Consider the following 12,655-nt stretch of genomic DNA (forward strand, 5'->3'; position numbering starts at 1 on the left):
GACAAAGTGTTATTATCTCTAATTCTTGTCATAAAGAGTGACTTGAATGGGTTACAGAGCATGAAACAGATAATTTTTCATTCATCCACGTCTTCCCAAATGGGACTGAATTTAAGTTTGAGCTCAGTCAAGCTGATGAACTTCATCCCATGATGCCTTCTTTTCAGGTGGAGGACCAATGTTAGGATTCATTGGCAATTTAATTAAAACATGTAACTTTTAATTACCAGACTAATTAATTTAATAAGTGAAAATAGACTCAGAGTGATAAATTATTAAAGTGGCATTGTTCCTGCAGCCACCCACTAGTTTGCTCCTGCTCCATGTGTTTCATTTAATTTGAGGATTCAACTTTTTTTTTTTTTTCCATCATCAAACACTGATGCTGGCAACGGATACACGCAGTGGCTTGCAAAAAGTATTTGTACCTAGTGAACTTTTTCCACATTTTGTAACGTTTTGGTACACCCTTAAACCTTAGTGTGTTTTATTGGGGTTTCATTTGATAGACCTGCAGAAAGTAATGCATAATTGGTGGATGGAAAATGGAAGGAAGTGGAAGAAAATGAGTCATGAATTTCATTTTTTTAAAGACTGTATGGTTTACGTTAATTTACGTTAATGCCCCTAAATAAATTCTAGTGCAGCCACCTGCATCCAGAAGTCCTCTCGTTAGTCAATCAAGTAATCTTTGTGTAAACCCAGGTGTTCTGTTAAGTCTCCAGATGGTTGTAGGAGTACATGGATGAAAAGTAAAAAAAAAAAAAAAAAAAAAAAAACTGCATAATGAAGACCAAGAAACACAGCAGACAGTTCAGTCATATGGTTGTGGAGTGCTTAAAAGTTGGATTGAATTGTAAAACAGTGAAAGAAGCTATTGGCCATTTCACAGAGCGCTGGTCAATGTATCATCAGAAAATTACGAACGTGCGCACCTGCAAATCAACCAAGACAAATACATTCATTGACTGAATGATGCAACCTAGAGTCCTACGGTAACTCTGGAGGAGCTGCAGAGGTCCACAATGCAGGTGAGAGAAACCGTTGTGAGGAAGACCTCTACTTGTGAAGTCTATACATTTGGTGTTTTGGGAAGTGTGGCAAGAAGAAAGCCACTGTGTAAAGAAAACCATAATAAATCCTATTTCCAGTTTGCCACAAGCAATGCAGAGGAGACAGCAAACAATTGGAAGGAGCAAAAAACAGTTTTTTGGCTTCTTGGAGAACCTCGTGTGAGGTGGAGAAAAAAAGAAAAACCTAAACACAACAAAACCATTTAGCTTCATGATGTGGGGAGTCTTTCATTTCTCAGGGACAGAGAGATTAGTCAGGACTGATGGTAAGGTGAATGGAGTTATGCACGTCATAAAATAAATAAATATTTCTATTAGGACAAATACCCTAAATACTGCCAAAGTGACAAAAAGGGTGCACTCAAAGTGTAGACCTAAATCTTATTGAGTATCTGTGGCAAGACAGGAAAACTAATCTTCGCTGATTCCCTCTAGCTGGTTTGACTGAGCTTGAGTTATTTTGCTAAGAAAAATGAGTGAGAATTATCTCTGTTTGTGCAAAGCTGGCAGAGATCGTAGCTGTAATGGCAGGAAATGTGCTTATACAAAGTATCGACTCATGGTGGCTGAATACAAATGTACTCCACACTTTTACTTTTATTTGTATTAAAAAAAGAAACATTCGTCATATGTCTTCTATTTGTCAAGCACTACACTTCTCTCGTAGGAGATCCCAATAAAATGCTTAGACGTGCGTGGTTTTAACATTAATTTTTTTTAAAAGTTCAAGTGAAATACTTTTCAAAAGAACAGTAATTAATGTTTTTTTTTTTTAAAACAGCCATACTGCTGCTCAGAAAGAAACTAGATGATTAAAGAAAAGCATGGTGCAACAAAAAGCCTATTTTTTTTTTTTTTACAACTATCTCCTAAAAGATAATCACAAATAACTAAGTGATTAACATTAAGAGCTTGGTTTAAATAGAAATTAATTATGCATTTGCAGTCCTAAATATGATAGGAAGATTACATGCCGTCGTGGAGCAATAAAAGATAAGAGGAGAAGATTGGGGAACGTTAGCTCTGCTTATTGTATGTGGGTGGTGGCTATGAAGCGGAACGTCAATATAAATTTGCTAAAAAAAAACCAAAAAACTTTGCCTCGGCAGCGAAGAGTCACCTTGAGATCTGGTTATGTGGGGACATCAGAGGATGGTGCTTCAAGCCGAGACTGAGCAGATAATTACCCATTTCCTGTCTGAAGCATTTAATTTTTGAAGGGAGAGAGGAGTAAAACAGAACCCCCCCCACCCCCCCCAAAAGCTTTTTCTCATTAATCGCACCTTAAATTTACACATCAACATCCAGCACATTTCCTCCCTCTGGTAAACATCAATCTGTGATTAAATATCAGAGCAATAAAACATCAAGCAGCAACACCGCTGACATTAGAGCCCATAGTGCTGTTCACAGCATCTTTCAGGTTGGGAAGTTAATCACCTCCCAAACACGAGTCTTTTCTCCCTGACACTTTCGGTACGGGATTAACAGGCCGGCTGTGTGTGCTGTTAATTAATGCAGATTTCTCTGGGTCATCCGGCAGCAGTTGGAGATAATTGTGTTGTGGTTATCACAGGCTTCAGGTGCTCGTCCTTCAACATTGTTTGAAACAAATGGCTCATCTGTTTTCCTGGAACATGACTTGGCATTTTCCAAGCATTTAAGACATGTGGGATTTGAATGAAAGACACATTTTTTCAAGTAGTAGATTTAGGTAAACATGAATGCTACAGAATTAGATTATTTGTTAAATATTGGCTCCAGTGGGATTTTTACGACTAAAATGTACCGATATCATGTTAAGTCCCCCCAATCGCTATCACGTTGAACTGTCTAATTTAAAAAAACAAAAACAAATTATACTTCAAATCAATTCAAAAATACTTTATTGTTCCCAAAGGGAAATTAAATATTGTTGCAATAATAACATATTAATCCAAATTCTTCAAAGAGTTATCGTAGACAGTGATGGTTGTTGGCAGGAAAGATCTCTTATAGTGGTCTGTATTACATTGAATTTGAAGAAGCCTCTCTGTGTTCACAAGACATTCTCATGAAAAGGAAGTCAGGGCTGTCTGTCTCTAATTTTCATGGTTTTATAATAAATTATTTATCGCATTTTTATCACCAAAGGTCCCACAGTCATCCCCAGAACAATTGCGCATATGACCTAAATTTGTATGTATATATATATAAACAATATGTAATGACCATGAAGGCTATTGATATTTGAATCTTAATTTCTTGTTCTTGTGTGTTTGTTACACATGTTACTGAAAATCAAGCAAATTTAAATATTAGTCAGAGACAAACTAAGGGAGCAGAAAATCCAAAACATATGTGGTTTCATAAATATATATATATATATATATATATATATATATATATATATATATATATATATATATATATATATATATATATGAGAGTGAGTCAGAAATTCAGACATATAAACGAGAGCCCAGAGTTTTCTGGATCGTTTTGTCTACCTGTTTAAGTTGAACACCAGGAATGGTGTTTATAGAATGTGAAATCGCTTAAAGGGCAGGAGGTTTGTAAGAAATTTTCTCTGAGTGTTTTTTGACATTGTGGCTGCAAACTGAATAATTTTACAGTACCTACACCTGTGGTCTGTCAAAATGAATGATGGCTTTCTGACTTTTCCGGTTTTTAAGGTAAAACAAATCTAACGCTGGCTTCTGAATTTAAGTTAATCCAACCTTTGCTGTTACCTGTCTTGTGAGCGTCAGAACTGGACCAGGATAAAGAAAAAAATATATAGGCATTATGATATAAATCATATTTTCATCATGATTTCTTTACATCACATTTTACCAGGTGCTTGTATGTCTTGTATTTGGAGAGGGAATGGCAGTAGGGTGCACTGGCGAGAAGAGAAGCCAATATGAGGCCATCCTCTTCTTTGATTGACATGTACCACATACCTGAAGATTGCTTCAAACCACATGGACCTCAAAAGCATTCCCCCGATGGCACTGGCTTTTTTTCTTTTAAAGCAGAATGAGGCTCGCTGCCACTGAGCAAAGATTGCTCAGGAGAAATTGCAGAAATGCCATAGATACATCAAGGTGACCCTGGACAGTTCAGCCAAGTGTAACTATTGCTCTCCAGGATCAACAAATTTGTCTCGTCCACCTGAGAAACAGATGTCAGCCACAGTCACAACTCCTGTTACTATTACTGGAAGGCGCAACACACCTGTGACTGAAAGGACAGGGAGGTTATATTTTATAGGTTGGGGAATCCATTTGAATCATCGGGTAGGTCAGTCTGTGCTTAGATGTTGGCCAGAGATGGGGACAAACTGCAGAATGTCCTCAATCTATCGTGGGGCTCTCACAAAGGGAAATCGTTGGGCAATTCTAGGGTTAAATATGTTTTTTTTTTTTGTTTTTTTTTGCATCAGTACAGCAGCGGGGTGTGGCATTTACAGATATGTGCATTGGCTTGCAATGTTCTGCTGGAAACCTGGGGAGAGCACTGTGAAATACCTGCGTCAAAGGTTGAACTCTTCCTGCAGGGCAAACATGAGAGTCCTACAATAAGGCTCAAACATACACTGAATCTGTAAAGTGTACATACATACATACCCTAGTTAAAATGGCAGATTGCTGTGGGGGGGACAAAATGACACCATGATAAATGATTTAAAGACTGTGTGACACACATCTTCTCCATCCATCCGTCCCTGCTCAATCCTTGTAGGGTCAAGGGGGAGCTGCTGCTTATCTAAGCAGCCAAAAGGCAGGAGGCAGGTTTCATCTTGTACAATGCAATCATAAAAACACTGAGTTTATCAAGACAACCTTTATTTATAAAGCACTTTAAAAATCAACCAAAGTTCACAAAGTGTTTTACATATGAAAATGACAAAAAAAAAAACAATCAAAGAGAAGAAAATTAAACTTCAAAAGACAAGTTCAAAAAAGGCAAAGCGTTGGGAGAAGAGAAATAATAGGCAAGATAAAAGGCAGACAATTCTGATTGTTTACTTCCACTCGTCGTTCAAGTAAAACTTAGCCGAAGCAAGTTTTGATTTGAATTCAGAATTCGGTCTTCTTTATCGACGTTCCTCGTCCTGACTTGGCCCACTTAACCCTGCCTGAACATCTCCAGATTTATCAGAGGACATCTTTTGTCCACAGCCCTCCTCAAGTGATTATCTGTCAGATTTAGCCCTGGACTAATAGCTGGTCTCTTTCAAAGCTTTGATTTTCCTCTCATGGTGTCATTCTTTCGCTGATTTTGATGCATGGTTTGGCTCAGAGAGGCTGATGAATAAAATCCCTCTTTATCTTCATCTGTTTTAGCAAACTTGGAGGTTTGGGCCAAAACTGGTAGTTAGAACTTTTCAGAAATTTGATCCACCTAGACAAAACAAATCCAAATCTGAAGGAAGGTAACCACAGAGCATGATGCCTTATTGTTTTATTGTCAAACATTTTTGTGGGGGGAATTTGACCCCCACATGTTAAAGTTTTGTTCCATCCATTTATTACTCAGGCCTGGTATTCCTTTTTTAGGGTTGAGGTTTGGTGTCTCCAGCGATCATGAGGCAGGTGCAGCCTGGACAACATTCTGAGATTTTAGCGAGGTCCTTTCTTGGTTGAAAAATTGCTTCTGTCTTGCAACCTTGTTCCCGAGTCGGAACATAATGCAAATGCAGGAGGTTGTTGTCACATGTAGAACACAACTAGTGCTTGTTGAAAATCCCTTCACCCCCTTCAGTGTAGTTGTCATCCTCCCGGCGGCCAATCTGACCAAATTCAGTCCCGTCTTTTCATCAGCTTTGGAAAAATGTCACCGTTGTCCCATATTTTATTACTGAAAGTCTGGTACTGTGCCATGGTATTTATGCAATGCGTTGTACTCTTTTCCAGACCGATTCCTTTGTGCAATAAGATCATTTTGATCCTCTGTCACCTCTCTGCAAACCATAGCACTGGATACATATGAGCAAATGTCAGGGATTCACTATATGTGATGACAGGTGCAACCTCGAGAAGAATGAATGTTGAAAATGGAAAAAAAAAAAAAAAAGGTACTTCGGCAATGTATTAGTTTACCAGCGTGCACACCCGTGCAACCAGCTTTTTGTAGAGAATGTCACCATCCACCAGCGACCCTGTATGGATCAAGTAAGTAAGTAAAAAAAATAAAAATTCCTAATAGGTTTGCTTGCTTTTCAGTGCAATTCTACTGGACAAATCTTGCATTAATGGTGCATGAAGTTTGGAAATTATTATTTATAGTCACATTTTTCCATCACCTGCTATTCTACATTTTGAAATTCTCTGCATGTGTCTTGGTCTGTCATGATTCTGTTGCAATAAATTCCAACCAGCATCTATCTACAAAGAAAGAAAAGGTGAGTTAAAAGGCATTTCGGGCCATCTTAAGAATAATACAATAAAATGAAAGCAATCTGTCAACACTTATTTTCTTTTATAAATCATTTATGTGGAAAATACTAGAGCTAGTTTTCTTAGCTTGTACTAAACAGCCGGGACGTTAAGGGAGTGATAGTTAAGTCAGAGCATGTTGCATTTTGTCTTTGTTCACTCGCTGTTTATTCCTGCAATATTTAATTACACCTCAGCCAGGCCAAGTGGTACATACCATCAATCTTAATCAATTAATTAGTCAGCCAAGCAGGCCACGCTCAGACATTGGTCCACTCTTAATTTCCCCATTGTGCTAATTATACTTAAACATGTCATTCCAAATTAAAATTGAACATTTAAATAGGATTAGTAATATTAATCTGGAACATCACATGGTGGTACCTGGACACCTATGAACTGGAAAATGTGTGACCTTTTTAATAACTCAGATTACAGCACTGACCACCGTTATTGGCATCCTTGTAATGATGTGTAAAAAAAAAAAAAAGCTTTAATAAATGTTGCCAGGTTGACATAAAGAGGCCACTCTTTACAGCTCTCTCTTCATGAGTATTGGATTTATTTATTCTATACCCATCCTGTGGGCACAGAGGCAAGAAGCAAGAATAACTTGGTTCCTAATCCAGCCTAGTTTGTTGCAGGAGTAGTTATATTTTTGAATTATTGCTTTGCAGGTATGGGCAGGTTTAGGCGAGTAGCCATTATTTGTAGGCGTTTCCCACTGTTACGGTTGCAGTCAGTCCTGGCCTTATTTTCCTTGTAGGGTTTGAGAGACAGGCCTTTCTGGTTAGTTATGGGTTTTGCATTAATCCATTTTGGTTTCTTATTTCAGGTATTCCCTCTTCAGGTTTTATTTATTTAGTATAATTTAACAAATTCAGTTTTAATTTAACCCGGAAATCCTTGTGTGGTCTCCCTTAATGTTGCCCCACCAAACGAGCCTGGTGGACGTAACACCCACAAATGATAGAGAAAAAAAGTAAAAAAGAGGGGAAAAGATATAAAATGGGGAAATATGTCAGTTATTAAAGCAAATCAGACCTGAATCGGTGGGCTGGGTTCAATAAAAGGGCAGCTAAGATCTCAGGAGAACCTACAAATCCTGCACAAAAACCAGAGTCAAATTTCTCTTTGCATGAAACAACTTGGTGATTAAAGCTGATTCTGAAATTAAGTTATGAGTCAAATGACACATAAAAAAACAACTATTGAACATGCATGCTACAATAGTTTGTACTTTTTTGGTAATGACAACTCCTGTATGGAGAAACTAGTCACATGCATTGCGCAGGTATTATCGTGACCCATTCTTCCATGCAGAACCGTCTTCAAACCGTGAGGTTCTGGGATACGTTACTTTGGGTTTGGGTTTCCTGGGCTGTGTCTTTGGGACTACAGTGTTTATTTGGAAATCCACACTGGTATTCGTCTTCACATTCTAATTAAGAACTTCCCGGTACGTTTCTCCATGAGTTCTTCCTTTAGTTATATGAATTCTGCAAGCACCATGTGATGTAAGACAGCCCAGAGCCTTGTGTTCCCAACATAAAGTTCACCTTTGCCATGGTGCTTTCAGCTTTCATCTCATCCAACTTGCCAAAATCTCCCACTGTTAACTTTAAACACTTTTAAACATGATTTTTCTTCATAAACGCAGTCTTGCACAATGATTTAGCATAATGGCTATTGTGGTTGAGTGCATACTATTCTTTTAATGGGAAAAAAATCTGTACCTGCTACTTACAGGTCTTTCTAAGGTGCTGTACAAGTGCTCCTTGGTAACTATTTTGATTATTTTTTTGACTCCTTTGTTAGACATTTTACAGGGGGCACATGGCTGTGGCAGGTTTATGGTGAAATTATGTTCTTTACACTTTCTGATTATGACTCCAACAGCTCTAACTGGAACATTCAGAAGTTTAGAAATCCCACTGTGACCGTTGCCATTAGTATGTTATGCAACAGTAGGACTTTTTTAAATCAGGTTTGCTTTAACCATTTTTTTCCTGTGTACAACACTGTATGAGAGAAATTGGCCTCTGTGACACAGTATATCTAAAGCTTACGTAAACTAAGACTTTTAAGACAGCTTTAAAAAAAGGATGTCTTAAATTACAAAGTGGTTCAAGTTAACATATTTTAAAGAATTTATTAGAGGTGCCAAATTTTTTCAGTTTGGAAATTTTCTTCATTGAATAAATGCGCTCGCATAAAAGGACAGATCAGTCTAATTTTTCAGTGTAAGAATATACTAATGCCACAAAAGGTTAATCTATTTTAAGCCGTTTTACACATCTTTACCGGGGGTGCTACTAAGTGCTGTGTGTAACTTCAAAATTTTTACTTTGTGTTAAGTGAAAAAAGAAAGAAAGATACAAAGCCTAATTCATCATGATTCACAAAAGGAATCAGCCTTTGCACGGCTATTTAATACTCCTTGAGAGAAGCATTAAATTCAAATGATTGTATGAATAAGGGAGAAAAGTGGCTGGTTTTGAAGGTTAGACTACTCCCATTAAAGTTTGAATAATGTTATTGACCTTTACCTGGAATGGATCACTTAAAAGTAATGGGAAATGGCAGTACTGACAGAATTATGATGACAGAATAGCTTATGGTTATGAATTAGGTCTTGTTCCCCAAAATGCCTATCAATTTGTCAAATCACCAGCATCCAGTGTTCAACTGGAAACTTTAACAGGGCCCCTGAGCCTGTCGGTGTCAGTCATTGTGTCGTTTAAAACGTTCCTTGCCTCTATCTGCTCCACAACGAGCTTGTCAGTCACCGATGGGAGCCCAGATTGCTGCCGCTGCTGCCATTCACCAACATACAATCGACAGCGGTACAATATTTTTCCAGCGCGTCAAAAGCGTGCTCTTTTTTTCTTTTTTTGTAAATTTGACAAGCACCAGCAGGGCAGAATGGAGCGAAAAGGTTCAATCTACCTAATGCATTCACCCTGTTAAACAAGCAAAGTGAATTTGACAACAAATGCAAGGTAAAATATTCTTTTTTTTCTGCCCTGGAAAAGGATAGGTCTCAGAGATGTTCACAAGTCACTGTTGCCCAGTAGGAGTCAAGTTTTAATTCTCTAATATAATAATTTGATGGCAACTGTAGAAGAGCATCGGAAATCCAAGTGTCATGCCATGCATGGCAATCAAGCTGAATCATTAATTGAAAGGGGTGTGTTCAAAAAAATAGTGTGAAGTTCAATCAATTAAATCAGTGATTATGTGAATAAGGAAGTTGCCCAGATTTGAAGATGAATGCTGAAAGTGTTTTAGGTGGTGGTTATAATATATTCCACTCTCAAAATTAGAGTAAATTGTTTCAATCCAGACAATCTGGAAAACAAAGTACTTGTTCTGTTTTATTTTTTAAGAAAGAAAAGTTGGAAAAGGAAAGAGCAGAAAATAACTAAAATAATCTTCAATTCCTAAAAAAACAAAGAAAAATCAGAAACAAGTGGAAGAAAACTGCTTTTCAACTTGATCACAAAACAGAGAAAATGACAAGGATTCGGCAAGTAAATAGTTCCAGGGTGATCATTTACTTGTGAGTGCTGGAATATTTAAAAAGACGGCTATTTGAAGCCACCAATATTAAACCAAGCTATCGTGATGTGAGGAAAACCCCAAACATGCAGAGGGACTCTGGATTTGAATGCTTTTTCATAGGTTCCAGAAGATGGTTAAACTGTGCCACACTGACAGGAAGCAGTTCTCTGAAACAGTGATTTTACGGGGCTGTACCAATGTATTTTCCCATTAACAAACTTATTTTGTTAGTGCTTGCCACACTTGAATGTTTCAGCGCAATCTGACTTTAATATCAAAGATAACTGGAGTTAATACAGAAAAGCAGTTAATAAAAACAATAATAGCCCAACTATCCTGGGCATATTATTTTCCTAGAGCTGAATTCATGGACAGATTAATGATGGCATGTAGTCCATAATCCTAAACAACAAAGCGGCACAATACTAGAACAGTAGCCTACCGCAAGGATGTTTGACTGTGAGTACAGTCTGATGTTCTTTTCTGAAATGCTGTTAGCTTTACTCCTGATGTCACAAGACAGAAACCTTCCAATTTTCAGTCTGTAGAATGTGTTCAACAGATATTGGAGGATTATAATTTTTTTTTTTTTTTTTGTGGAAATGTTTTGTGAACTCCTGGATAGGGTTTTTATGTGTACTTCAAGTAATTTTGGTTGCCTGGCCACTCCACTTTTGAAAAATAGTTTGATAAATCTAAAAAAATCTGAATTCACAGCACTGTACAACTAATTGTTAGATTTGGTTACATCTAAAATTCCAAGCGTTTTCAGTTTGTACAGTAGATTTGCAAGTAAATGCTTTTAATTAAAAATCCATGTTGATATTTTGTTGGACAGCCCAAACTTCCTTTTTTCATTACTTTCTGTAGATTGATAACACATTTAATTGATCTTTCTATTTTGATTGAAATTAGAATGTGGCGTGTCCCCAATGCATTTGCATACACGGAAATAAAAGCTATTTGAAGAATTTTGAGCTCCACATACGTTTTAACTCAGGACGTGTCTAATTTCCAGAATTTAGTCCCGATTTGATTAGACTAAAAGCTAAACTACAATTTTAAACAAATCACAGTGACACGTGGGGTTAAACATTGATATCTTTTTATTAAGACAAGTACTCTTCAGATTTTTTTTTTCTTTTGTAAAAATGTTAGCGTAAACCAATACAAAATATGTATGGCCAAATGAGAAGACATCCTCTTCACTACACAAAGGAGAGAAAAAAAAGTCACCTGGGAACAAAAAGAAATTCAAGATTCAACAACATAAACGACCAATCTGGGGATTACAAAAGAATCACCACCCCCCCATTTCTTTCCTCCCCATGTCCCCTCCCCCCGCTCCAGGCTTTTAACATGAGTTTCATTCAAATATCCAAGAGGTTACAGATCATTCATAAAACTTCATGTCACAGTAAATACACCATCTTCTAATAAGAAAAGCTATGCATGATGCAAACAGATCTTTGAAGGCTGTGATAACATCTTTAATAATTACTAATCAACCCATACCGTATGAGTAAAGTGTTACAGTGGAAGAAGTGTCATGAACATTGTTGTGATTTCGTTAACACCGACTGTACATCGTTTTCAGTTGCTTTACAAATCTAGTTTTCTTTGTGAACTAGGTCTATGCAAAATTATATGTAACATTTACCGTAACAGTGCACCATATTAAACACAGAAACATGTACAACTGAGAGAAACATGTACATCTTGTGATTTTTGTTACGTCTTCCAATACCTGTGGTACTACAGCATATATATACTCGGGGCTTAAAATTTGCATTCTACCTGAGATGCAAAAAAACACAACTATAAACACTCATGAACCTGAGAGAGTGAAGAAAAAAAAAAAACTACATGTAAGTAAACGTAAATAAAAATTGGAATAAAATAATTTTTTTCCCCAACAGCCTTTTTCAAAGTTAATCCATCAAAAGCGACAGTTACCATTTATGATAAATATCAAAGCCCAGAATAACATTTGTCATGCACATAGCTGTTTCCATGACACCGCGACTCCACAATCCAGAAACAAAAAAGGAATTTTTTCATTTTAATTCTAGCTTATTATACCCCTTAGCACTGTACTCCTCACTGTAAATGCTGTTCAGCTCTCACCAGGGAAATGTTCAAATAAATAGCAAATGCAATAAAGGCAACAAAATAATTAACGCCAAATTGAAATTTTCTGTTATAAATACTGACCTCACTGCTCCAAGGATGAGAGGAAAAACAACACTTTTTTTAAACATATTTTGTTTTCAAAATGGATCTATTTCCAGTCTTTATTTATCATTTTGATCCAAACCAGGATGTAGGTTTATAGTGCATGAACAGACAACTTGGCTGAGTATTGGCCCGGAAAGTTAGAAAGGACAGATATATGTACAAGATAAGATTATGATCGTAACCATATGCCTCAACATCAGAAGGAGAAGGCACTATAATTATGTCCTTCACGTTTTTTTCTTTTCTTTTTTTTTTTTTACTTTATAATGATACGTATCAAGAAGTCTGTTTAAGGCAGTGGTTATTTGTTTTTGTCAGGTCTTTTTTTCTTCTTCAGACAATACAATAAAGTCTCTC

The sequence above is a fragment of the Fundulus heteroclitus genome, chromosome 18 (assembly GCF_011125445.2).
Source record: "Fundulus heteroclitus isolate FHET01 chromosome 18, MU-UCD_Fhet_4.1, whole genome shotgun sequence".
In the NCBI taxonomy this organism is placed as follows: Eukaryota; Metazoa; Chordata; class Actinopteri; order Cyprinodontiformes; family Fundulidae; genus Fundulus; species Fundulus heteroclitus.